Source organism: Myotis myotis, unplaced genomic scaffold (assembly GCF_014108235.1).
Source record: "Myotis myotis isolate mMyoMyo1 unplaced genomic scaffold, mMyoMyo1.p scaffold_m19_p_3, whole genome shotgun sequence".
NCBI classification, from domain to species: domain Eukaryota; kingdom Metazoa; phylum Chordata; class Mammalia; order Chiroptera; family Vespertilionidae; genus Myotis; species Myotis myotis.
Genome location: NW_023416335.1, coordinates 128,887,984 through 128,915,180, shown reverse-complemented (window position 1 = coordinate 128,915,180; position 27,197 = coordinate 128,887,984). Strand labels below are relative to the sequence as shown.

The following is a 27,197-nucleotide window of genomic DNA, read 5'->3' as shown; positions in this document are numbered from 1 at the left end:
GACATTTCCTTTCTTTACAAAAATTGATTTATTGGGGTTACATTGGTTAATAAAATTATATAGGTTTCACATGTACAATTCTACAGTACATCATCATCATCAGTATATTGTATTGTGTTCACCATCCAAAATCTAGGCTCCCCTTCTGTCATCATTTATCCCGTTTATGTTCTTCTATCCCCCCCCGCGGCCCCCCCTCCACCTTTTTCCCTCTGCTAATCACCATACTGTTGTCTGTGTCTACAAGGTTTCTGTTTGATATTTTGCTCAATCCTTTCACCTATTTCACCCAACTCCCCGCCGCCCCGCTCCCATCTGACAGCTGTCAGTCTGTTCTCTGTATCTATGAGTCCTGTTTCTATTTTGTTTGTTTATTTTTTCATTAGATTCCACATATAAGTGAAACCATATGATATTTGTCTTTCTCTGACTGGCTTATTTCACTTAGCACAATACCCTCTAGGCCCATCCATGCAGTCCCGAAGGTAAGATTTTCTTTTTTATGGCTGAGTAATATTCCATTGTATAAATGTACCACAGCTTTTTTATCCACTGATCTACTGATGGGAACTTGGGCTGTTTAAAAATCTTCGCTACTGTAAATAGTGCTGCAACGAACATAGGGGTGCATAAGACATTTTCCTTACACAACCCCCTCAAACAAGCACAGAGCCAGTGTCAGACTCTTTAGCTCCTTTCCCTCAATCTGGTCAGAGTCCTCAGAGAAGACAAAATCTGGCCAACATTCTGAAAGTTCAGGAAGGGAAGAAGGCTGAGAATCTTAAAATAATATGTAAACTCCACTTCCTCTCACTTGAGGATACTTTTGGCAGGGAGCAGAGTTAAATGCCAGTTATATGCCATGTCTTTAACTGGAAATCTTAAATACATTTATTGAAAAACTAAATTACCTTCACAGCATACCACAAGATGAAACATCAAGCAATAACAAGATAGTTAAAATACAGTATTAGAAGGCAAACCTAAAAGAATTGAATGGTTGAAAATTTGGGGTGGGGATGGGGAGAAGAAGACCTACTATGTCCATACAATTATTTTAAGTCAACCTTCCAAGAAAGAATATTAACAAAACTCCTTGACTTTATATTTTGTACTTTGGGGGGCAGTAATAAAAAACCAAGTGATTTACCCAAGGTCATTTGGCCTTTTGAAGGTGAGGATTAAACTCAAATTTAAATCTTAAGAGAACTTAAGATGAAAAAACCAAAAAAAAAACAAAAAATGGAGTAAAAATCAAAATCAGAAGTTTTAGGTCCAGTCGCACATAAGAATACCATAAAAATACATAGGCTCTGAGAAAGGTTGTCACTCCTAGCTATAGGAATGCTGTGGCAAGAGGCCCAGAGGCAAAAGAGAATCAGGTAAGTTCCAGTGTTCAATTACATATATAAGAAATAGGAGTTTAAGGTCAAAGGCAGGTGAATTTAAACTTTACCATAGATCCATTGTACTTGCATTGAATGACTGACTGATGTTTGTTTTTCTGATACCTGACATCAGAGGGTTTTGATGCTAGAGGATCTCCTTTTCCTGATGCGTCATCACCTTCCCACTTCACAGACTGACGTTTCCTTGTTTTCAGCCCTCTTCCTGTTAGCACTGGTGCCCTTTAACTCAGCAGTTCTCTACCACAGTATTAGTTGTCAGGAGTGTCCAAAGTAAGTATCTGAAGTTTGTGAGTCAGCATAAAGCATCACTCATTTGATTTGGGCCATGGGCATAAGCAGAGAAGAAAAGGACAGAATTATAGCAAAGGAACTGAAAATCTTGCATAACTCTAGGTTACAGCAAGGCAGAACAGAGTATATGCTAATGTCATCCTCATGTGTCCCAATAAGAAAATGTCAAAATTCAATAGGAAAAGATATGTCCTTACCCATTTCACTTTAGCTGGTTCCACTGATTTCTGCCTTTACAGATTTCTTTTTATTTTTTCACTACCCAAAACACTATACATTCCTCTTATGATCAACAATTTTATTATGATTATTACTCCAATGTTAAAAGAAAGAGAAAGTCTTAGAATCTCGTCTATAATACCCAACCAACAATTAAGTCTATAAAATTTAAAAGGATCGGGAGAACATTCAACAGGAGTACACCTGTACAGTTTCAGCTGTGCTAATCACTGGAAAAACCATCTCTGGAGAGCAATCTTTTCAAGCATTTTTTTTTAGCTTACATACTAAATACCAGTATACATAAACATTAATTACTTATATGTTTAAAATTACATATTAAATCTACACAAATCATTAAATCTTTGAAATTCCATGTGCATTCAATAAGAAATGATAAAGTCTAAAAAAAAAGAGAAAGAAATGATAAAGTCTAGTACAGGTTTTCCTTTATAGACATAAGAAAGGCAGTTAGAAAAAAACAAAAAACAAACCCGTATCACTGTTTTAAACTTTAGCAGAAACCACATACCTACACTTCTTACTGCTGCCTACAGTAATTCTGTACCAGGTCATAAGCTAACAGTTAATCCTCAGTTCATGGAAAAGAACTCTTTCAGAAAAATTACATCCTGCAGCAAACAGAGATTTAAAAACTGAGCTCCATGGTATTCCTACCAATGAAAAGCAATTACAAGAATATCATATTTTAAATCACAATATATGATTCAAATTATGGCATTTTACGTACTGCAACGTGCTAATAGATTACATATCCAACAAACGCATCTTTAGACCATCAGTCCAGATGAAAGGAAAAAAGGTCATATGCCTTGTGAATAGTGAAAGTGGACGTTTTAAGATATAAATTTTAGCTATTATAATGAATATAATCAGAATAAATTCTAAAGCAAATTACTTACTGCACTAAAATTCAGAAATGGTAAAGACTTCCTATACAGGAGCTAAATTCTATTACCCTAACAACATTCTATGAAATGTAGCTGTTCTCCAAAAGTAAAACAGGTTGTCCTATGAATCCATCTGAGCAAAGTTAAAATTTCAAAGGTAAAAAGGCTTTAGAAAATCTCCAAGAAAAATTCCTTAACCTCATCTGCTTTACCTTAACAAATGCCTAAGTCCTAAAACAGTATGGCAAAAAAATACCAATTCAACATACTGACCAAAACAAAAGGATATATAGTGATGGGGAAGTGTATGATCCAGATTACAAATGTAGAAAAATTCAGTCAAAAAAAATTAATCAGTAATGACAGAAAGGTAAACTAATGCTGAGTTTTGAAGGATGGGAACATTTAGATAGACAAAAAGAGGGAGGGTCCTATCAGGTGACAGGAAGAACACACATAAAGTCACAGCAAAGGGAATGAGCAGGATTGTATGTAGGACACTGCCAGACTATGTGACTATCGTGTAAGTGAGCAGTCAGCAGTACCACAGTACTGCAACGCTGCTCTCAATTCCCAGGAAACACCATTCATACTGTGTTCTCTATGAGCAGTACCCCATGGAGGTGTACGAAGTTATGATCCTGGTTAGGTAATATATAAAAACATCAGGTGAGATGCTCAACTAAAAGAGATTCTGTGAAATAGGGGAGCAAAACACAAAATCCATTTAGATAGACTCAGTCCATATTAGCGTATCAAAGGATGGGTGAAGTCCCAAATAAAAGAACTGCATAAACCAGCCTATCTTGGATTTTGGTTTTGCTCCCTCTCCCCATGAAACCCCCCTATTAGTATTTTTTAGAACCAGTGTTCTAAAAAACACTTTAGAAAACACTGAACTGTTTTATAAAAAGCCTCCAGAGTCAAGGTGCATGTTGATAAAGGAGAAAAATGAGGAACCACTGAAAGTTTTAGTGAAAAAATGACAGCAGGAAAGCTACAATCAAAAAATAAATTCTGACACAAATATGAAAGGTAGACTAAAGCAGCAGATTTGAGAATTTTGAGAGCAAAAGATTGTTTGAAATCCTTCTGAGAGAAAACTCACTGAATTAATACAATGAACAATAAATCCACATTGTTAATAATCAAGTTGTTTAAACAGCATCTTTAAAACAATCAAATCCTTTTTAAGATCTACTTTTCAGAAAATAATAACTTTTACTCCTAAATTTTTCATGTCTTTATAGTAGTTATACCAGTTTACAGTTAAGCAGTATAATCTCAGATTTCACAGTGTAAGCAAGCACTGGTCCATTCAAAACTATCCTTATTCCTTCCCCCAGAGGCCCAGGTGACAGTAATATTAACACAAAGCAGGTATCCAACATTTTGAGAAACCATATTGTTGGGAGTTATCTTACGTAGAAATACCAAATATTATTATTAATAAAGAGGTAACTAAAAATACTGCATATTGTTTAAAACAGGTGATACTCTCCTAGAAAAATCTTAATTAAAAAAGAGTTTAAAAGAACTTGGTGAAAACTTCACCCATAGTTTATCTGGATTCCACTGCCAGAAAGCTTTATTAGTTTAAATTCCTATAGTCATCTGTAATTATAACTCATGATTCCTAAATATATCCTAAGGCATAGCCAACAAACCTCAAGTTTTGGAAAATACAAAGCACAGTCTTGAGCTGAATTTGCTTTGAAATTAATTTCATTACAATATGTATTTTAAATACAGATGCAACTATTTACTACACTGTTACAAGTGACGCAAAAACAACTGCATTTTAAAACTGGTTTTAAATAGAAAGTAATCCATGTGTGTATATACTAGTAACTAGCAGATAAAATAGTTCAAAAAGTCAGATCAGTTTATAACAAATGGACCTTACAATAAATTGTTGAACTATAATCTGTTATTTACCATTTAAGTGAAATAGCAGTAACTTCTGTTTTAATGCACAGAATGGTAAATTATCAATTAGTCTTATATCATCAATAGTTTTTAAAAATAAGTAGGCACTAAGCTGCTGTTTTTGAAGGAACGGCTGCTTTTTAACTGAAACTAGTAAGAATTACTACTTATTCACCAATTTATGTCCTTTTAGTTTGAAGGAACAAGCCAATGTATTTTCTGCTAACAAAAAATAAGAGCTAGACTAGAGCATAAATACACAGTACTATATTGACACAGCATGCATTATTTTTACAAAAATAAGCCCCCATGTTCATTCAAGTCACTTGGAAATGGCAGACACTGAGGCATGAAAAAAAAAAAAGAGAATATTCTCTGTCTAGGAGTTTACAGTGTTTAATAAGTAACTTAATATATAATCACAGGTGGACCTTCTGAAAGAAGACAATGCATACCTATAATGGAAATATTTTCAATTTATCAATTTTACAATTGCCACAAAACCACCAAATCCATAAATCAAACGTGGCTATAATAGTCAAAACTTTGAAAACACTGATTCCGCTACGTTCAAAGTCAAAAAAAATCAATGATGTCCTTCTAATTTATAAAAACATCTCTACTACATAGGTTTAACTTAGGTATAAATTCAACATCAATGTTTTTCAAAATGCAAACTACTAGGCCCCACCCCAAATATGCTGAATCAGAATTGCAGAGGCAATGCCAGGGAATCTGCACTTTCAATAACTCCCCCAGGTGATCTTCATGCACACTGATGCTGGAGAACCACTACCGTCCCTGTTAGATTTATAATAAGGTTTTGGATTTCAAGAATTAAAATCTCCTGGCTTGCGAGCCTTTTAAACTAAATTTCATTCACAGATTAATATTTCAAAAAGACTTAGGTAATAAACATGTTGTGGGGAAAAAACAAACAAGTACACAAAAAAAATTATAGCAGGAATTAAAAGAAGAAACTTATGGGCCATTTTATTTTTAACTCAAGATTTAAGAGACACCTAAATAATTTCAGAGACCAATGGGTGTTTGAAAACATAACTGCTAATTTAAAAATAATCCAATCCGCAATATTAAAAGTACAGTATTTCAAATATGTTCAAATTTATTTACTCAGTTGTTAAGTAAATCAGGGCATGAACTGTTTACATTATACCAAATACAAGCAATGATTAAACTTATAAAGCTAAACCTAAACAAACCTGTTTATATTCCACTACAAAATTTACTCTGGTCAGAAACTGATTTTTCATAAATTCATATAACTTTAACAAACTTACATATACATGTATAATGGAAAGAGCAATAGAGCAAAAACTAGAAGCCACCTAAAGTAGTTCTGGGTAATCTGGTGGCTAGCTATATGACCTTAGGACCTAGAAATCATTTTACCTTCCAGGACAGCGGCAGAGTTGGGGGGCAGGATGGTTCAACTGATTACTCATCTCAGGATATGTTGTGAGAATCAAATAAGATACTATGTAAACACATTCTTAAACATTGTAAAGCAATTTATAAACCAAAGGCATTATCAAGAGAGCAAAATTTGAGAGGCATAGTCTTTAGTTGCCTGCTATAAAATAGAGCATTACGGAAACAATAAAAAACATAAAAACTGACCTTCAGATTCAATTAGATATAGAATACTATTTGTATTAGACATAGAATACTATATTCTGTAAACTATAAATATAAAGCATAAGAAATCAATTCAGTTACCTGTCCTATGTTCCCATTCCTAACATCTATTGTTTAAAGATATATTAGATAGACCATGAGTTGATAATTGTCACAATTACTGTTTTCATTCTCTATCTGTATTTTTCATATATTTGACAATTTCCATAATAAATTTTAACAAGGCAATGTGTATGTTTGTATACAAAACGTCTGAAAAGCTAAAAATATCTCATTAAAAGTTATTTCTTTTTTTAAATTATTCTCAAAACTAGTTTATCGTTTTCTTTCAATGTTATCTCAGATTCTATAAATTCCCAAATAAGCTGCTTTCAGTACCCTTCTATATATCATGACACCTACTAGAAAATAATTATTCTTTTTCAACTAGGTGAGTAAATATTCTTACCCAAACTGCAAAAAATATAATTCTTAAGTTTCTGCTTCCTGATCTTTATTCCTTTTTATTTGTGGATTTTTCTTTTTTTTTCTTTTGCTCATTCATTACAAAATTCCAAAATTAAAAAGTGAAAACAACCAGCTTCAACTGCATGTATGTGTAAAAATATAACGGGAAATAAAAGAGCAAATAACTCCTTTTTTCTACTAGTAGTATTGAAAAAGACCAGTATTAGTTGTAATTAGCCATTCCTCTTAAAACCTGTGGACCTATACAACTCAATTTATATGGTAAGAGATTATTTCATCCAAAATGAAGTTAACATATCTGTCAAAAAAAATGAAATCCCCAAATCAAGGATTCTACCAAAGTGTGCATAACAATGTACAATTACTCTGCATACATCGAACTAATTGCTCAAAAATGTCCTTTAACCTGGGGCCATATTCCACAGATTGAAAAAGCATAAACCACCTTTCACCTCAAGCAGATTTGTTTAGCTTTAACTTAATAAAATGTATCTATAGCTCAATAGCTTATGTTTTACTATAGTTTGTGAAGGAATCATAAGTGTTGAAACTTAAATGCAGATAGGACAATAATAGCTTGTGGTTTATAATTAAAACTGTATTTGGTACTATCCATACATTAATTTATTCATTACTTGAGACCTAATAAATCTTTGTGTCTTCTGTGCCTAAAGAGATAGTGTACCTTAATTATTTTTATTTGGGAGGAAGGGGGACAGAGCAAGTGGGCAGGGAAGGAAACTCACCAGTTCAACAGTCACTATAGCATTTGGTTTCTCAGCATTAAAAACTCCATTTTCCTTTATATGTGATATATTCGAGAGGATATATAGGAACCACTTGTTCCAACATGGTCTTTAATAACTTTGCATGTTAGTCCTGCTGCAAGTCCTTATTTGTATTATTTAAAAACAAGTAATTGCAAAACTATGAAAGGCAAACTGTTGGAAGATGAGTAACAAACAAAAAGAATTACTAGACCTTATTCAAGCAACGTTAATAATTGTACATGTTTACTTTAGAATGTTAATAGCACACAAGCTAAAAAAAAAATAATGGTAAGACCACTATCATCCTGGTAGGAACCCTTATTTGGTGTCAATGCTAGCTGTCACATACAATGCAGCTATTACTTTCCTTATTTCTTTTTCTAAGTGTCTAGATATCATTGCCCCTATTACTTTATCATAAGCAGAAATCAAGTTTCTCACCTCATCTCAAAATCCTACATTGAACCCCAAGCTTCAATTTAAAAACCATGATTTCCCATATAGTTGCAGAAATCCCCCTAAAAGAGTCAAGAATTACAGGAAAATGAAGACAAAACCATCTCATACACCTAAATGAGGATGCCAGTAATGACAACTGCAATAAAAATCAAGAAGGCGTACTCTGAATTTTCACCATTTTAATAAAACAAAATCATGAAATTTTAAATTAAAGGTGGCGCTCTGTCCTCAACTCACCCGATTGTGACTCACTTTTGCAGACTATATGGTAGGCAATAACACTTTTCAAAGATCTTAGCAGTTACATCCAAGCCAAAATCAGGACAGAGATTCACCCTTAATTACAGCAATTTAACTGTCTCACCCAAAGCAAGGTAGAAGCTAAAAACATCCCCCTGAAGTCATGGCTAAATAAGCCCATTTCATATACTAGCTTTCAATGTCTCCTTTAAAGAAAATGTTTCTATTTACTTCAAATCTGAACTCATCAGGTGGAAAAAGAAAAAAAAAGAGGGGGAGGGGGGACCCAGCAGAAAGGCCAAATACAAAAAGAGGTTCCCCTCCAATCCTACTAATTCCCCGGATCCGTCTGTGCCACTCACAAGGATAAGGAGTCTGGGGAAGGCTAGCAGCAGGGCAAGCGGTGAAGGCCCTCCATTCACTCCTGTGGGCCACCATCCAAAGGGTTACACACCCTCTGTTCAAGGAGAGCCTCATACAAAGCAGATCCTTACAAGTACTTCTTAGAAAATACGCCCACGCTGTACAAGAGCGTTATTTTAAAGTAAGACCGTCCTCAGGTGGAGGAGGTTAAACACAACAAAGGCTTCCATGTTGAAAGGCAGACAGTCCAGATACAAGCATAGACCTACACACGTATGAAAAAAAAAATCCCTAAGTAATCTATCATGAACAGCAATCGATACCAACAGGAGCCATTAGATTATTAATAAACCCAGAAAAGTGGAATGCATAGCAGCTAAAGTGGCTGGCTGCTGCGATCTAACCCGCAGGAAAGGTAAAAATACGCCTGCGAAGGAGGGTCAAGCCCTCCGCAGATTTAGAGACCCCTCCCGCCCACCCGAGCACCCCCTGCCCTGGACGTCCAGCCCGCTGCACCGCACAGGATGCGAACACACTTGCCAGCACTGCGAGTCCCGCAGAAAACTGGTGAATGAAATGCGCACGGAGACCAGCCTGGCTAGTGACCGCGGCACAGAACCAGGGGTCGCTAACTAGCTTAGCCACAGGATTCTCCTGCAAATGTAACACAGGGAGCATATCCCCAACCCCGCAACGGGAACCCGGTTCGTTCTCACTGACCCTTTCCACAAAGGGGGTGCAGGACGCAAGGTGCCCCCCCCCCTTAAACTAAATCGAAAAAATGCGAATCGGAAGCAGCCGGGAACATCCTGGGGAGGGAGGCTGGGGAAGACAGGAGACGCCGGGAGAAAGGCGAGACGAGAGGGCTCTCCAACTCCCAGGGAATCGCCGTCGGTGTGATACGAATCAGTCCAGCAGCCCCGCACAGGGGCTGGCGAGGGGTCCCCGTCGGAGACCCAGTGGGGCCGCAGCGGGGATTAAAGGGGTGACCCCCTCAGGGCGCGGGGAGGGAGAGCCGGGCACCGCTGCCCTGAAGGTCACCACGCGCTGGGCGGGGGCGGCTGGCGACGGGATGAGCTCCGGCTCTGCCGAGGCGGCTTGGAGGAGAGCGGCGAGTGCACACACGGAGCCCCGCCGAGCCGGTCCCTCGGGCCCTGGGCGGGGACTCCCGGCGCTAAGGCGCACTCCCAGGAACCCGCTCACCTTTACGATCGCCCGTGCGGGCGCGGCAGGCGACAACCTGCAAGAGGCCCCCCGCACGCCCCCGCCAACTTCTCCCGGACCTGCTGAAGCCGCTGTGGGGCGCGGGGCACCCAACTGTCAGCACCCCCTCCGCGACTCCCCGAGCCCCGAGTTCCGCCGGGCCTTCCCGCAGGTGACCTGCCCCATCGCCCCGGCCGCGGGCGGATGGCGGCCGCCACTCACCTCGCCCGGCAGCAGGAACCATTTTCCAAAGGAGAAAAGGAAGGGGGGGCTGCCGGGGGTCGGGGCTGGGTGAGGGACAGCGGGAAGCGCAGAGCACAGGGGCTCGGTCCTCGGCGAGTCCGCAGCCTGCTCGCAGGGCTGAGCGCGCCACGCGGAGATGCGGCTGCACTTCGGGGATGAGGCTACGGAGCCGAGAGGCTCGGCGTCCACCAGCCGGGGCTCCCTACTCACGCTGCACAGTGAGGAGGCGGCAGAGCAGGAGGCGGCACCCGGCTCGGCCCCCGCCCAGAGCCCGGCAGCCGCCGAGTGGCCGCCCGGGTCCCCGCAGGACCCGCCTCCTCGGCTCCGCAAAGCCGCACACTGGGCGCGCCGCGCTCAGCACGGGTAGCTCCGCCAGCCTCCCGCCGCCATCCGCAAAGGCAGCGGCGGGCGGGGTGCAGACCCCTCGCTGAGCACCGCAGCCCGACCCGCTAGGGGCGGGGCCGGCGGCCACTCGGCGGACGGCCGAGCACGAGGGGGCTGCGCGCAGCTGAGGGCTAGAGCCCCGTTGGCACCGGGTGGCCCGCAAGACTGTCGGAGGAGGCAGGGGGAGAGAACTCTCACCCGTTCCGGTCTGGTGCTCCCTTCTCTTCACACCCACACGCCTCCCGCTCCACGCTGGCGGCGCAGCTGCTCCCGCTGCCACTGCCACTGCCGCCGCCGCCGAAGCTCGCGCCGCCGCCGCCGCTGCCGCCTCGGCTGGGCGCGGTCACGTGACGCGACCCGCGGGGAGCCTGGGGGCGGGCGGGCGCGCGCGCACGCGGTGAGAGCCGGCCTGGGACCGGGACTGGGAGCCCGGCGGCGCGGAGGGGGCGTTTAAGGGGAGGACCCAGCGAGCGCGCCCCCGGCTGGCGAGCGCGCGCCCGGCGAGGAGAACTTGCCGCGCGGTCCGGAAAGGGTGCTGGAGCGTGGGGCGGGGGCCCACGCCTCCGCCCGGCCCTCCCTCTCTTCCTTCCCAGAGCGCCGGGACTCGCCGCTGCCCCCGCCCCGTGTCTCAAGCGCCTTTCCTCCTGCCGCCGCCTGCGATTGGCTGGGAGGGTCTGACGTCCGTGTTTCCATGACGTAGAGGGGCGGGGGGTGGCGAGGGCGGAGGGGGTGGCTGGGGCGTGCGGGGCGGTGGCGACGTCAGTCACAGCTGCTGTGCCGGCGCGGGGTCGGGGGCTCCCGCGACCGTGGAGGCTGGAGCGCGCTGACTGCCGCAGGCGGACGCGGGCGCCTTCCCCGGGGGCCCCGCCCGAGCCACCCACGGCCCGCGCCCCCCTCCCCCCGGGGCCCAGGAGCAGGGCCGCGGGCGCGGGAGGGCGAGCGCTCCAGGGGACGGCAGGTTCAGGCTGACCATTTGTCAGCGGATTTGAAATGCTTCTCTACACTCCCTGCCGGACTCGTTGCCCGTCCCGGGCCGTGACGCCCACGCCGGGCAACCCAAGTGCCTCCCAACTCGTTTCCTTCTGGGAGAGGAGGGCCCACCCTCCCCACGAGTGCCGGACGCCCCTTCTCCGTGGCTGAGGGTCGGCCTCTCAACCTGGGATCCCTCTTCAGCGCGCAAAGGGTTAACCGGCGCCCCCGGTGCCAACAGGCCCCCCCGGACCCGCGCGTAACATCCCGGCGTCTTCTGGGTTTGCTGGTTCTGCCGATGCCCAACTGTTGGCTCTTACAGTTCACTTGTGCCGTCTTTACCCATCACCCTTCTTTCGTGTGGGGAAAAGACAAAACACACCGAGTAACACGCGGAATGCAGATGCTAAAAGGTAGTCAGCTTTGCCCAACCTTCAAGAGATTTTGCAAGTTAATCAGAACCATCCATCGTGACGTCTACTTTAAAAATAAAACGGTTTTGCCCTAGCTGGTTTGGCTCAGTGGATAGGGCGTCAGCCTGTGGACCAAAGGGTCCCAGGTTCGATTCCGGTCAAGGGCACATGCCGGGGTTGCAGGCTAGATCCCCAGTAGGGGACGTGCAGGAGGCAGCCAATCAATGATTCTCTCTCATCATTGATGTTTCTATCTCTCCCTTCCTCTCTGAAATCAATAAAGATATATATTTTTTTAAATATATTTTATTGATTTTTTACAGAGAGGAAGGGAGAGGGATAGAGAGTTAGAAACATTGATGAGCGAGAAACATCGATCAGCTGCCTCCTGCACACCCCCTACTGGGGATGTGCCCGCAACCAAGGTACATGCCCTTGACCTGAATCGAACCTGGGACCCTCTGGTCCGCAAGCCGACGCTCTATCCACTGAGCCAAACCAGCCAGGGCAATAAAGATATATTTAAAAAAATAAAAATAAAACGGTTTTTCCTCCCTACACACAAATACACAGATATGTAAAGATTAGTGCCTTAACCTAAGACAGTGTGCTCCATCTTCCTTTAATCGGCTCTATTTGAACTAACCATCGCGGCTCATTCAGAGACCTTGTCAGTATTGTGTTCAATACCACTTAATCAGGGCAAAAAGGTAAGTTCTGCAGTCTCCTCCTTTCTCTTCATTCCAAGACTGGAAAAATTACTCTTTGTAACGTCTTCCTGAAAGCATACCGGTGATGTGAAGGACTTTATTACGTATATTCACTCTCTAAAAGCTTTTATTTTAAAATATTTTTAAAGGTTTAGAAACAAAATATGTAAAAGTTTAGAAAGCAACAACTCCTAATGAATCCTGTTGAAAATAAACTTTTTAATTAATTTGTCTTACCAGGACACACATTACCAAGTTGTGAGCTGTTCCCTCGACCAGCAAAGTTAGCACTGGGCAGAATGACACAGTTTTTCCTCTCGTTAATCACTGTTAAGGAATTGGTTGGTGTGGTACAATAGCCCTTCCTGACATTATTTAAAAACTTAACATATTAACTTTTCAAAACAGCCTAGAGACATTTAAGAATAATTGGCTTTTGTCCAACTTTTCCTCCAAGGAAATCACAATAGAAAATTGAATTATGCATTCTACTGTTATCAAGAGTGTGACATTAAAGTAATATATGTATGAATCCTTGCTATAGTGCACTAGCAAAATGGAACAGATTAAACTAGAATTTGTTCACTTTGTGGGTTTGTTGCAGCTCCAAATTATAAAATATACACTCTTAAAGTGTTGTGCTCATGAAAAATTACTCGGCATGTTCAATTTAGAACATGATTTTAATGGAGATTTTACTTATAGAGATTATATACATATACATCCAAGAACATATTTATATGTATTATTTTCATGAAATGTGAGTCACAATGACTTACTTTTACAGTAGTAGTCAAGATGATTGTACTCTGTAGTTTGATTTCTATATTTTCATTCCTTAAATAGCAATAAAGGCTGAAAGCAATATAGAAATAATTGCACATTGGGAAATTCTTTTTTTCTCCCCTGAAGATTTAGTATTGAAACCTCCTTATGTCTCAATGCCATATGTCTCAATGTAAAAATCAAGAAAATATTTGATCACAAAATTAGCATTTCCTAAAAAATGGAGCTACTGGAATTCAAAGATGCTACTGGATATATAACCATATCTTTTTTAATGTTTGACCTCATTCCATAGATTTAATTGATCTAATTATAATAAGAACAGTATAATAATGCAATTTATTGTCAAGAGACCTAATCTTAAAAAGTTCTCTTAACACTCTTTGAATATCTTTTTAGTTACAATGCAAAATTTATAAAAGTATTTAAATCCTATGACCAGTTACTATTTACCTTGTAACACTGTTTGAAGATAGGCAGTGTATGCAAAATAATGTATTTTGCAAATTATTAAATTCCTTCTAGTGGAATAAATCTAAACTGTTGACAACTTTTCTGATAAATTGATCAATATGAACAATTCATGTGTAACTCATGGAGACAGTTTTCTAAAACCTCAATGTAATCAAGTGTAAAGGAAACTAAGATTTTTATTCCCTCAAGAATCTGTTACATATATCTAGAAACATGACAAAATGAAGACATCCAATAGCAGCATATTTGAAAACCATATCATTTCCTCAAATACACACTTATGTATATGTGAATGCCTCAGTTCTGATCATTGCAAAATGCTAAAGAGAACTGGCAGGTGAAGGGAAGCAGGGGAGGAGGAATATTCAATGCTTCATTAAAAAGTAGTTGTATATGTTCCCAAATTTCCATCAACAGGATAACTAGAGAGAAGTCAAGAGAAACATTACTTAGCTGAAAACCACAGAGAACTGTTACCTATTAGCAACGAATTAATTATATTTGCTGCATTAAATGAAGTATGATTATGGGAAAGCCTACAATAAGAATTTTCAAGTCACATAATGGAAAATTTTTATAGGTGAAAAATGTAAAATGGTTAGATGTCATCGTTTGACAGGAATTATTTAATACCATGTATTCTTCTAGGTAGAAAATATTGTTTTCTACCCCAAATATTGTATAATCTAGATCATATAGAGTACAGTTAGTTCTAAATCCAAAATCCAGAGAAATCAAAAAGGGAAAGCTCATATTTAAATGTTCTTGAGGATTTGAACTTGACTTGTGCAAGGGTGGATTTAAATTAATGCAAAAGAGGATGGGCAGTAGAAATGCCAGGAAAAACTACCTGGGAATTAAGAAGTTTACTACACTCATGTTCCTATCCTTTCATTATCCACGAAACATATATTTGCTACCTTTGATATCCTTCACCTACATAAGTGGAACTCACTTATTTTCACACTAATAATGGTGAGTTACATAAGCTTGTTGTGAGATTTTGGTGTGATATCTATATGATGTTCTTAACAGAGTACTTGATGTGTAGTAAGTACTCATAAATATCATTAATACTCATAAGCAGTCATTCTTTACCCCTTATTACAAGCAAATGTACTGCAAACGAGAATGTACATATTTACTTAGTTTAGTTGCTAGGGGCTTACTATTCTAACATTAGAAGTTCAGAGGTAGGTGATGGCATGGTTGATTCAGATCCTGGCTACAGCCCTCAAGGACCCAGGCTCACAGCTTTCTGCTCTACCATCCTCAGTGTATAATTACTTCAATATCTTTTCATGCTAACAATAGGACAATTCACAGAATTTTCTCACATTTGAAGCAAATCTTACATTTCCATATTTTTAGTGCTTATATTCTTACAGTTTTTCATTGCTGCCCACCTTTTTTTTTTTTTTTTTTTAACTTCATTGTTTTTCAGGACATTAGAATGTGAGAAGAATCACCTGTGTGTGCTGAGGAATGCAGATTTCTGGGGCCACACTCACAGAGTTTCTGCTTGAGTCTGTTTGCAGTGTAGCCAGCTGCTATACATTTTTGACAGTCCCTTTAGGTCAGTGGTGCTCAGCCTTGGCTGCACATGAGAATCGCCTGGGAATCTTTTTAAAATCCTGATTTCTGGGCCTCATCCTCCGGAAATTCTGTTTCTTTGTTGTGGGGTGAGGCCACAACATTAGTAATAAAGAAACAGAATTTCCGGAGGATGAGGCCCAGAAATCAGGATTTTAAAAAGATTCCCAGGCGATTCTCATGTGCAGCCAAGGTTGAGAACCACTGCTCTAGGTGATTTTTGAAGCACCTCACCATCTCTGTTTCCTTCCTTTGCCATATCTTTTGTTGTGTTTTTCATTCGTTCTTCTTTCTCTTTCCCTGGCTATTTCCAATACTAAGTTCTCAATTCTTTCTTCTATAAAGTTCACTAGTTTTCATGGCTGCAACCCTTCATTTTATTCATTAACCGTTTGATGACCCTGACAGCCATCCTCTCAGCTTACTAACGTAAAAATACAAAGATGTCTGTTTAGGAGGCATTAGCATAAAGGTCATAGTTTATCTATCCATTTAAACAAAGAAGCTTTTATTAAGCACTTATTGCTTGCCAGGCCGAACAGAACCTGACACGTAATAGGTGCTTAAAATAAAAATAGGTTGAAATGAATGAACAAACAAATGAACCATCTTCTCTCTGATGATGAATGCTAAATTTATATCTACTGCCTTGCTCCTTTATTCTGGTGACTGGGCTCCAGGTTCATTTTTTCCCTCCAGATAGAAATATTGGAAAGAAGCCAATTTACCAGTCATCCAAAAGACAAGTCATTAAGGTCCATTTTTTTTTTATTTTTTATTTTTTTATTGCTTAAAGTATTACAAAAGGTATTACATATGTGTCCTTCCCGCCCCCCCCCCCCCCCGCCCCGGCCCTTGACAGTCCCCTAGCCTCCCCTACCCCCCAGTGATTTTTTTGACTTATGTATTTTTGATGGCAGAGAAGAAGGAGGTTAAGGGAAATGAGCTGAGAATTCTGGGGAATGGGGAGAGGTCAGAAGATGGTAGGATTTAAAACAGATGGAGGTGGTTACTTTGAAAAGAAAAGGGAACATCTTTTTCTCTGATATAGATGAAAAAGGCAAAAAAAGTGCAAAAGAAGAGCAAAAGTTGAAGTTTAGAAGAAGGAGGACTTAGGATAAATGGCATCCTGATATTCCATATATAATAGGTACTTATGGTGATCAACCAGAATTGAGGAAGAGTAAGGAATGGAATGAGCAGATTAAAGAAACTGAAGGGTAAGCAAACAATAAAATTGTAACCCCAATGCCTACATAAACTTAGAGTATGATTTTATAGCAATATAAGTTTGCATGATGTTCCCAGCTGCCTCCTGCACACCCCTTACTGGGGATCGAGCCTACAACTTAGGCATGTGCCTTGACCAGAATCAAACCCTGATTCATAGGTTAACGTTCAACCACTGAACAACACCGGCCGGGCAGACTGGGTGGTTTAAAAACAAAAATTATTTTTTCACAGTTCTGAAATCTAGAAGTCCAAGATAAAGGTACCTTAAAGGTTTGTTTCTAGTGGGACCTCTCTTCCTGGCTTGTAGACAGCCACCTCTTTGCTGTGTTCTTTCCTCTGTGTTCATGCATGAAGGAAAAGATCTGTGGTATCTCTTCCTCTTCTTATAAGTCCTAGGAGATTAGGGCCAATGCCCAGCCAGTGTGGTCAGTGGTTGAGTGTTGACCCATGAACTAGGAGGTCATGGTTTGATTCCAGGGCAGGGACCATGCCCTGGTTGTAGGCTTTATCCCCAGTGGGGTGCAGGCAGGAGGCAGTCGATTGGTGATTCCATCTCATCATTGATATTTCCATCACTCGCCCTCTCCCTTCCTCTCTCTGAAATTAATAAAAACATTTAAAAGAGAGAGAGATTAGGGCCCCATCTTTGTGATCTCCTTAATTACTCCCTAAATGCCCTATCTCCAAATATCATCACACTTGGGGATTAGGGCTTCAACATTTGAATTTGGGCTTGGGGAACACAATTCAGTTCATAATACAGACTTACCTGGTGAGCATGTTTCAGAATTCACATATCAGGGTCCCTCCTCAGATCTACTGGATCAGATTTCCTACCGGTGGTAGAAATAGAGAACTCAAAAGCAGAACAGCCATTTGTGCACAAACAGATATCAGCCCAGGTGATTAGTGAACTTGGAAATGAGTCATAAGCATGGGGCTTTAATGACGGGAAATGTAGCCAGGCCTGAGTGAGGCAGGGAGCTGGAATTGAACCCCCTGTAAAGCCAGAATCCTGACTTCTAACCAGTGATATGCTGATAACAGTTCCTACCAGTGGCCTTGCTCAGCTCTTCCCCAAACTCCCACGTGTACCTGCAAGAGAGTCAGTATTTGAATGCAGGCCGTGCAGAAGGCATCAGCTGCCAAAGGGGCTTGCAGTGCAGTGTAGCTGCCAAAGGGGCTTGCAGTGCAGGGTAGCTGCCAAAGGGGCTTGCAGTGCAGGGTAGCGAAGAAAAGAGACTTTGCTCTTTTCTCTTCCTCCATCCTCCCTATTCTCAACACTGAAAGAGCCACGGCTTCTGGAAGGGAGGGAGGAGGGGATAAAAGTGCAAAGACACATTGAGGGGAGGGGAATCATTTGACTCAGATGGAGATTCAAGTTTGTAACAGTGAACTAAATTTTCATAGTTGAAAGGTCCCAGAAAGTTAAAGAATCTCCTTCAAATATTGTTAAAGAACAGGAATGGGGGAATCATTGGATCATGGTTGAAATTACTTGTTCAAGAAAAATAATTCACTGAATTGAGTTGAAGCAGTTGTCATCAAAATAAGAATAATCGAGTGAATGAAATGGAAGGGCTAAAGCAATTGCAAGCCATAGTTACATGGAATATAACTGACAGGTTTCTAGAGACGGGGCTGAGTTGGACAGGTAAAAAGCTACTTTGTGGTAGAGACATGGAGGGAGCACCAACTTTGAAATTGTATAGATAAAACTGCTAAATTATCATCACCATAAAAATCTGGCAATAAGCTGTGTCTGGTCAGATACATGTTCCTATTTCTGCTTAGGCCTAGAAATAACGATTTTTTTTTAAATGAAATTTCTTCATGGTTATGATGGAGAAACTTCTGGGAGATAGGTTGTCACAGATTCAAATTGTTTTTTTCTACTCTATTCTCCTGGCTATTTTGAGTTTTCTGGTTCTAGACCACAAGCCAAGTTCAGACTATTTGATTTGCTATGTCATCCAGGTTCTAATTCTTTTTTATGAACACTAGTAACTGTGTCTTCTTAATCTTCTGCTTGCCTATCCAATCTCTGGCCCAATGATTAGACTGTCTTCTCACATCTATTTATATTCATTTATGCTTGCTTGTGGCTTAGTTTCTGACCTCACTGGCTCATCTTGAACTTTAATTGTGCCTGTTTCTGAAAAAAATGTCCTGGTGGCTGATTCCCATGCCTTGCAAGATTGTCAACTTCCCTGACTTTCTGGCTTTCCCAGTTCTAAATTCTAGACCTCTTTTTTAATGCATTGCTATCATTCACACACAACCCTAGCATTTAGAGTTACATGAGTTTGTCCATTAACATTTCACTTCTTATTTTGTTCACCATTTTTTCACATTTTTCAAATGCCTTGTTTCAGTGTAAGCTATATGAATTCACTCTACCACTGAGCAAAGAGTTTTTCACAACAAAATGGTTTTTCCCAAATAATAGTGTCTGTTTATAGGACTATAAAAACACTTCTATATGAAATAATTTGCCAGAAAATAGGAAAATGTAATTTTGATTTGGTCATGTTAAATTTTGTTTGAACTACCATTAGTCCATTGATATAATGGCATGTGTATATAACCTGAATTCATGGTAATATTTTGGAAGATAGTTCTATTTTAACAAAAGCTAATAATGTTTTTATTTCTCCCATTTTCTTAAATATGGTGCATATTCCCTATTATCACATTAATGCTTGTCTTGCATACATTTTGCCATCCCTTTCTGTGGTATACTTGTCACTATTCTTTATAATTCCTCTTAATGTCTTAAAAATGAAGTGCTAAGTACTTAGCAGCCTCATATTCTTCTTATTTCTGTGCTTAGTTATCTTTTCTAAGATTTTGAAACCTTATCTATTACTATTATAAAAAGAAAAATAATTAAGCTGCCACCTCCATATCATTCTTTTTTATCTGTAGGAATTCAAACTTTAAAACTAGGTAGTGTCATATAAATGTGTATACATCTTTTATATATTTCCCCTAATATATTTCATATTTTGTATATTTATAATTATATTTTAATAGTAAGTATATATAATTATCTACATGTATGTGTTTATACCTTAACATGAGTAGTACCAAAGTTGTATAATTTGTCCAGGGTAGTTCTTGCTGTGGAGGCATAAAAGGCAATACAGAATATAATGTCTGCACTTAGAGAATATATACATCCAGTAGTCCTGAAAAGTCATAAAATAGCAAAAAAATCCAAAGAATTTATAAATATGTGACAGTATAATATACATCATATAAATCCAATGTATAAATTGAGACAATTAAATTCACTGGAAAAATTATTATAAGAAAGATGAGTCTTAAACTTGGTTTTGAGGAGGAGGCAATGTGACATTTAGAAAGACCCTGAGATTTGAAGTAAGGCAGGCCTGGATTCAAATTCCAGTTCTGTGAGGAGCAGCTGCCCCACGACCACCCAAGGAGCAGCCACCACCCCGTGACTTTAAGAGGAATGATCGCGTGACCTGCCACCAGGCCCTCCACTGCAGCCACAGGCCCAGTGCAATTTGACACCTAGGTCCTTCAGTGAGAGCAAAAATGGGGATACAGAAGAACAACCCCTAAAAGAAAGAAAAGGAGGAATCACCGGAAAAGGAATTAAATGAAACGAAGGCATGCAATATGTCAAAAAAATTTATACAGTTCATAAACCAGATGGGTAAGAAAATCAACAGCTATGTAAAAACCAAGAAGAAATAAAGAGTGATATAGCTCCAATAAAAAACACTATGGAAGCTTTCAACAGTAGACTAAGAGAAGTAGAGGACTGAATTAGCGAGTTAGAAGACAGGGAAGCAAAACACACCCAATCTGAACTGTGATTGGAGAAAAAAATCAAAATACAGGAAGAGAGCCTGAGGGAGCTTTGGGACAATATAAAACAAAGAAACATGCATATAATAGGGGTGCCAGAACGACAAGAAGAGAAGCAAGGGCTAGAAAACCTATTTGAAGAAATAATGTCAAATAACTTCCCTCATCTGGGGAAGAAAAAAGTCACACAAGCACAGATAGTCCCAACAAGATAAACCTGAAAGGACCCACACCAAAACACACCATAATTACAATGGCAAATGTTAATGACAAAAAGAGAAACTTAAAGGGTGCAAGAGAGAGACAGAGAGTTAACTACAAGGGATCTACCATTAGATTATCAAATGATTTCTCAACAGAAACACATCAGGCCATAAAGTAAGGGTCCTCAAACTATGGCCCGCAGGCCACATGCAAATATAAATATTGTATTTGTTCCCGTTTTGTTTTTTACTTCAAAATAAGATATGTGCAGTGTGAATAGGAATTTGTTCATAGTTTTTTTTTAAAACTATAGTCCGACCCTCCAATGGTCTGAGGGACAGTGAACTATCCCCCTGTTTAAAAAGTTTGAGGACCCCTGCCATAAAGGAATGGAAGGAAGTATAGAGGGAGATGCAAAGCAAGTGACTAAATCCAAGACTACTCTATCCAGCAAGCCTATCATTCAAAATTGAAGGGGAAATCAGGAGCTTCACAGACAAAGAAAGGCTAAGGGAGTTTACCACTACCAAGCCAGCAATGCAAGAAAAGCTAAAGGGACTGCTGTAAAAAGAAGAAAAAAAAAAGAGGGGGGGAGTGTTGGGGAGGAGAGGAACACAGGCAAAAAAATAAATAAATAAAAGTGGCTACAAACAAGTACTTATCAATAATAACTTTAAATGTAAATGGACTAAATGCTCCAATCAAAAGACATCAAGTGGCTGAATGGATAAGAATACATGACCCATATATCTGCTGTCTACAAGAGACCCACCTCAGAACAAGAGACTCACACAGACTGAAAGTGAAGGGATGGAAAAATATCTTTCAGGCACATGGAAATGAAAATAAAAGTTGGGGTAGCAATACTTATATATGATAAAATAGTCCTCAAATTGAAGGCCATAAGAAGAGATAAGGAAGGTCACTTCATAATACTAAAGGGATTGATACAACAAGAGGATATAATTCTGGTAACCATATATGCACCCAATGCAGGAGCACCCAAATACATAAAAAAACTACTGGACGATCTCAAGGGAGAGATCAACAGCAATATGGTCATAGTAAGGGACTTTAGTACCCCACTGACATCACTGGATAAATCCTCTAGAAAAAAATTCAGCAAAAAAAAAAAAATCTATCCTAAATGACTCACTAGATCAGATGGACTTAATTGACATCTTCAGAACATTTCACCCTAAAGCTACAGAATATACATTCTTCTCAAATACACATGGGACATTTTCAAAGATAGATCACATATTGGGTCACCGGCAAAGTCTCTCCAAATTCAAGAAGATTGAAGTCATATCAAGCAATTTCTCAGACCACAGTGGCATAATATTAGGAATCAACTATAATAAAAACAATAAAAAAATTCAAACACTTGGAGGCTGAATAGCATGCTATTAAACAATGATTGGGTTACCAAAGAGATCAAAGAAGAAATTTAAAACATTCTGTAAATGAATGACAATGAAAACACAACAATCCAAAACCTATGGGACACAGTGAAAGCAGTTCTGAGAGGGAAGTTCATAGCATTACAGGCCTACCTCAAAAAAAGCAAGAAAAAATGGTAATAAATCATCTAACTCTATAACTTAAAGAATTAGAAAGAGAGCAACAAGCAAACCCCAGAAGGAAGAAGATAATAAAGATCAGAGCAGAAATAAATGACATAGAGACAAAAAAAATACAAAAGATCAATGAAACCAAGAGCTGGTTCTTTGAAAGGATAAACAGGATTGATGAACCTCTAGCCAGGCTCACCAAGAAGCAAAGAGAGGGGACCCAAATAAATAAAATTAGAAATGAAAGAGGCAAAATAACAACAGACCCTACAGAAATACAAAGGTTTGTTTGAAAAAATGCTATGAACAACTCTTCCAACAAACTAAACAGCCTAGAGGAAATGGACATATTCCTAGAAAAATGCAACCTTCCAAAACTCAATCAAGAATCAAAAAATCTCAACAGGCCTATAACTAAAGAGGAAATTGAAGCAGTCATCAAAAAACTTCTAGGAGCCCTGACCGGTTTGGCTCAGTGGATAGAGCGTCGGCCTGTGGACTGAAGGGTGCCAGGTTCGATTCCAGTCAAGGGCATGTACCTTGGTTGCAGGCATGTCCCCAGTAGGGGGTGTGCAGGAGGCAGCTGATAGATGTTTCTCTCTCATTGATGTTTCTAACTCTCTATCCTTCTCCCTTCCTCTCTGTAAAAAATCAATAAAATATAAAAACAAAGTAACAACAACAAAAAAAAAACTTCCAGGAAACAAAAGCCCAGGGACAGATGGCTTCACAGGGGAGTTTTACCGAACATTCAGAGAAGAACTAAAACCTATCAGAACTAAAACCTTCTCAGACGATTCCAAAAAATTTAATAGGAAGGCACACTTCCTAGCTCTTTCTGTGAAGCCAACATTACCCTAATCCCAAAACCAGATAAAGACACTACAAAGAAAGAGAATTATAGGCCAATATGCCTGATGAACATAGATGCTAAAATCCTCAACAAAATCTTAGAAAATCGGACCCAGTATTACATTAGAAAGATCATACACCATGACCAAGTGGGATATATTCCAGGTATGCAAGGCTGGTACAATACCCGCAAATCAATAAACGTGAATCATCACATAAATAAGTTGACAGACAAAACTCACATAATCATATCAATTGATGTAGAAAAGGCATTTGACAAAATCCAACACCCTTTCCTGATAAAAACTCTCAGCAAAGTGGGAATAGAGGGATCATACCTCAACATAATAAAAGCCTTATATGACAAACCTACAGCCAACATCATATTCAATGGGCAAAAACTGAAACCATTTCCCCTAAGAACAGGAACAAGACAGGGATGCCCAATTTCAGCACTCTTGTTTGAAATAGTACTGGTAGTGCTAGCCATAGAGATCAGACAAGAAGAAGAAATAAAAGGCATCTGAATTAAAAAAGAAAAGTAAAATTATCATTATTTTTATATGACATGATATTGTACTTAGAAAACCTTAAAGACTCCACAAAAAAACTACTAGATTTAATTAATGAATTTGTCAATGTAGCAGGATACAAAATTAACACCCAGAAATCTATGGTATTTTTATACATCAATATTGTACTCACAGAAAGAGAAACTAAATAATAATAATAATAATAATAATAATAATAATAATAATGAAATAAAATTAAAATCCCATTTACCATTGCAACACAAAAATTAAGGTACCTAGGAATAAATTTAACCAAGGAGGTAAAGGAAAATTACAGGACGCTGAAAAAAGAGGTAGAGGGGGACATAAACAAATGGAAGAATATACCGTGTTCATGGATTGGTAGAATCAGCATCATTAAAATGTCCATACTACCCAAAGCAATGTATAGATTCAATGAAATACCCATTAAAATACCAATAGCATACTTCAAAAATCTAGAAAAAACTCTCCAAAAATTCATCTGGAATAAATAAAGACCCCTAATAGCTGCAACAATCTTGAGAAAGAAGAACAAAGTGGGAGGGATCACAATACCAGATATCAAGCTATATTACAAAGGTATGGTTCTCATAACTTCCTGGTACTGGCACAAGAACAGATATATAGACCAATGGAACAGAACAGAGAACCCAGAAACTGACCCAAGCCATTATGCTCAATTAATATTTGACAAAGAAGGCAAGAATATACAATGGAGTCAAGACAGTCTCTTCAATAAATGGTGTTGGGAAAATTGGTCAGACACATGCAAAAAAAATGAAACTAGACCACCAACTTACACCATACACAAAAATAAACTCAAAATGGATAAAGGACTGAAACATAAGGCGGGAAAACCATAAAAATCTTAGAAGTCATCGGCAGCAAAATAGCAGACATTTGTCATAGCAATATCTATATCGATACAGCTCCTAGGGCAATGGAAACTAGAGAGAACATAAACAAATGGGACTACATCAAAATAGAAAGCTTCTGCACAGCAAAAGAAACCATCAGCAAAACAACAAGAAAGCCCACTGCATGGGAGAATATATATGCAATGTTATCTCTGGTAAGGGTTTAATCTCCAAAATTTACAGGGAACTCATACAACTTAACAAAAGGAAGATAAACAACCCAATAAAAAAATGGACAAAGGACCTAAATAGACACCTTTTGAAAGAGGACATTCAGAAAGCCAAGAGACATATGAAAACATGCTCAAAGTCACTAATCATCCAAGAGATGCAAATCAAAACAACAATGTGGTACCATCTCACACTTCTCAGAATGGCTATCATCAACAGATCAACACACAAGTGCTGGCGAGGATGTGGAGAAAAAGGAACCCTTGTGCACTGCTGGTGGAAATGCAGACTGGTGCAGCCCCTGTGGAAAACAGTATGGAGTTTCCTCAAAAAATTAAAAATGGAACTTCCATTTGATCCAGTAATCCCACTTCTAGGAATATATCCCAAGAAACCAGAAACACCAATCAGAAAGGATATATGCACCCCTATGTTCATAGCAGCACAATTTACAATAGCTAAGATTTGGAAACTGCCTAAGTGCCCATCAACAAATGAATGGATTAGAAAACTGTGGTACATCTACACAATGGAATACTATGCATGGATGGACCTGGAGAGCATTATGCTAAGCGAAATAAGTCAGTCAGAGAAAGATAAATATCACATAATCTCACTCATTTGTGGAATATAATGAACAACATAAACTGCTGAATAAAAATAAAACCAGAGTCATAGAAGCATGGAATAGACTATCCAACCTATGAGGGAAGGTGGGGAGTGAGGTGGTAAGAAATTAGCCAAAGGACTTGAATGCATACATGTGAGCATAACAAATGGACACAGATGGGCAGGGGGCGGGCGGGGGAGGGAGTGAGGGCAGGTGCTGGTGGTTGAGGACAGCCAGGTGGAGGTCAATGGGGGAAAAAGGAGACTTTGTAATATATTAAACAATAAAGAATTTAAATTTAAAAAAATTCCAGTTCTGAATTTACTAGCTGTATGATCTTGGGCAAGTTTTCTAACTGCTCTGATTCTTTAGTCCCTCCATCCTCCCCCATGTGAAACTAGAACAAACTTCTACAGTTGCTATGAGAATAAAATTAGATAACATAAGCTTTCATAGTATTCATTCAATGACTAGGTGTTTGTATTTTTCACTTCCCCACATAATCTGCCACATCGTGTATTAAGTCTTTTTCTAGTGTATATTAAAATAATGAAATTTACTGGAAAACTTAGAAAATATAGTTAAAATTTATATTGCTTTAAAAGAAAAATTATAATGAACATTCATCTTTAAGAAGAAGGTTTTCTAAGTTTAAAGAATTTTGAAATGGTAACGCAGTTGAGATTTAAGTTCTATCTACATGATTTATATACTTGTCAAAATAATTACTCAAATTATCTTTTTTTCTTTAATATTTTTATTGATTTTTTTTTGTTTCTTTTAGAGAGAGAGAGAAGAAGAAAAGAGAAACATCAATGTGAGAGTAGAATATTGACCAGCTACCTCCTGCACACCCCCTACTAGGAATCAAACCAGAAAACTTTCTGGACACAAAACAACACCCAACCAACTAAGCCACACTAGTCAGGGCTCAAATTATCTTTTGATCATTCAGGATCCTTCAATATCTAGAAGATTGCCACCATTTGTTATGTTAAGGTCAAATCAGTAACTGTACAGTCATGTCAAGAACACTAGTAAGAGTTTCAGAATAATGATTAAGCAAGAGAGCATATGGTCTTTTCTTGAAAACAAAGACTATCAATTCTTTAAAAAAGCTTAAAATGACCACTGAACTAGGAACCAGAGCCCAAATAATGAATACCAACCTACTTCCTCAACAAGAAATGTTATCCCAGCAGTGCAGCTGTGAGCTAATTAAAACCTCAGATCACTGTGCTGAACTTTAGCATTGCATTTACAGAATTAATTTGGAGGATGTCATTAAAGTCTGGGGTTTATCAGAAGAAGGCAGCCTTTTTTTTAAAAGCAGTATTAATAATTAACATATTGGATAAGTCACTTATTATAGATGGAGCCTGTAAGATCTTTCATATAGATGCAAAAACTGAGCAATGAATTTCTAAGCAAAATAATGAGGCTATTACACTGTGGCACTAAATCCAAAAATAGTGCATTAGATACTCCAAAAGCACTTTCATAAATAAATTTATATTCTATATGATTATTTCTAAGATTCTAAAAGTCATATTAATGGCCACTAATACACTAAAATCTAATAGCTAGATATGTATCTGAAATATGTAGCAATTCTTTACTAATTAACTTAGAAATAAATCAGTAATAATTGGAATGTATAAGGCAAGAATATTTTAAATTACTGTAAAGTTTAATACTTTTCCTTACTCATAATAGCAGAGCTTTAAAATTTGTATCTTGAAATCTAAA

At 39.2% G+C, this 27,197-nt stretch overlaps 1 protein-coding gene across 6 annotated transcripts in view; it reads right to left on the bottom strand.

Moving 5' to 3' along the window:
* Nucleotides 1-11,106, bottom strand: part of ATP2B1 (ATPase plasma membrane Ca2+ transporting 1) — a 129,892-nt gene extending 118,786 nt beyond the window's left edge. For 3 of the 6 annotated variants that reach the window (XM_036299082.1, XM_036299083.1, XM_036299085.1), the window contains exon 1: nucleotides 7,633-9,173. The gene's annotated coding sequence lies outside the window, so the exon portion shown is untranslated. Of the gene's footprint in view, nucleotides 1-7,632; nucleotides 9,174-10,143; nucleotides 10,677-10,746 lie in introns of those variants that run through there. The other 3 variants (XM_036299079.1, XM_036299080.1, XM_036299081.1) reach the window with 3 other exon arrangements.
* Nucleotides 11,107-27,197: the final 16,091 nt, after the last annotated feature.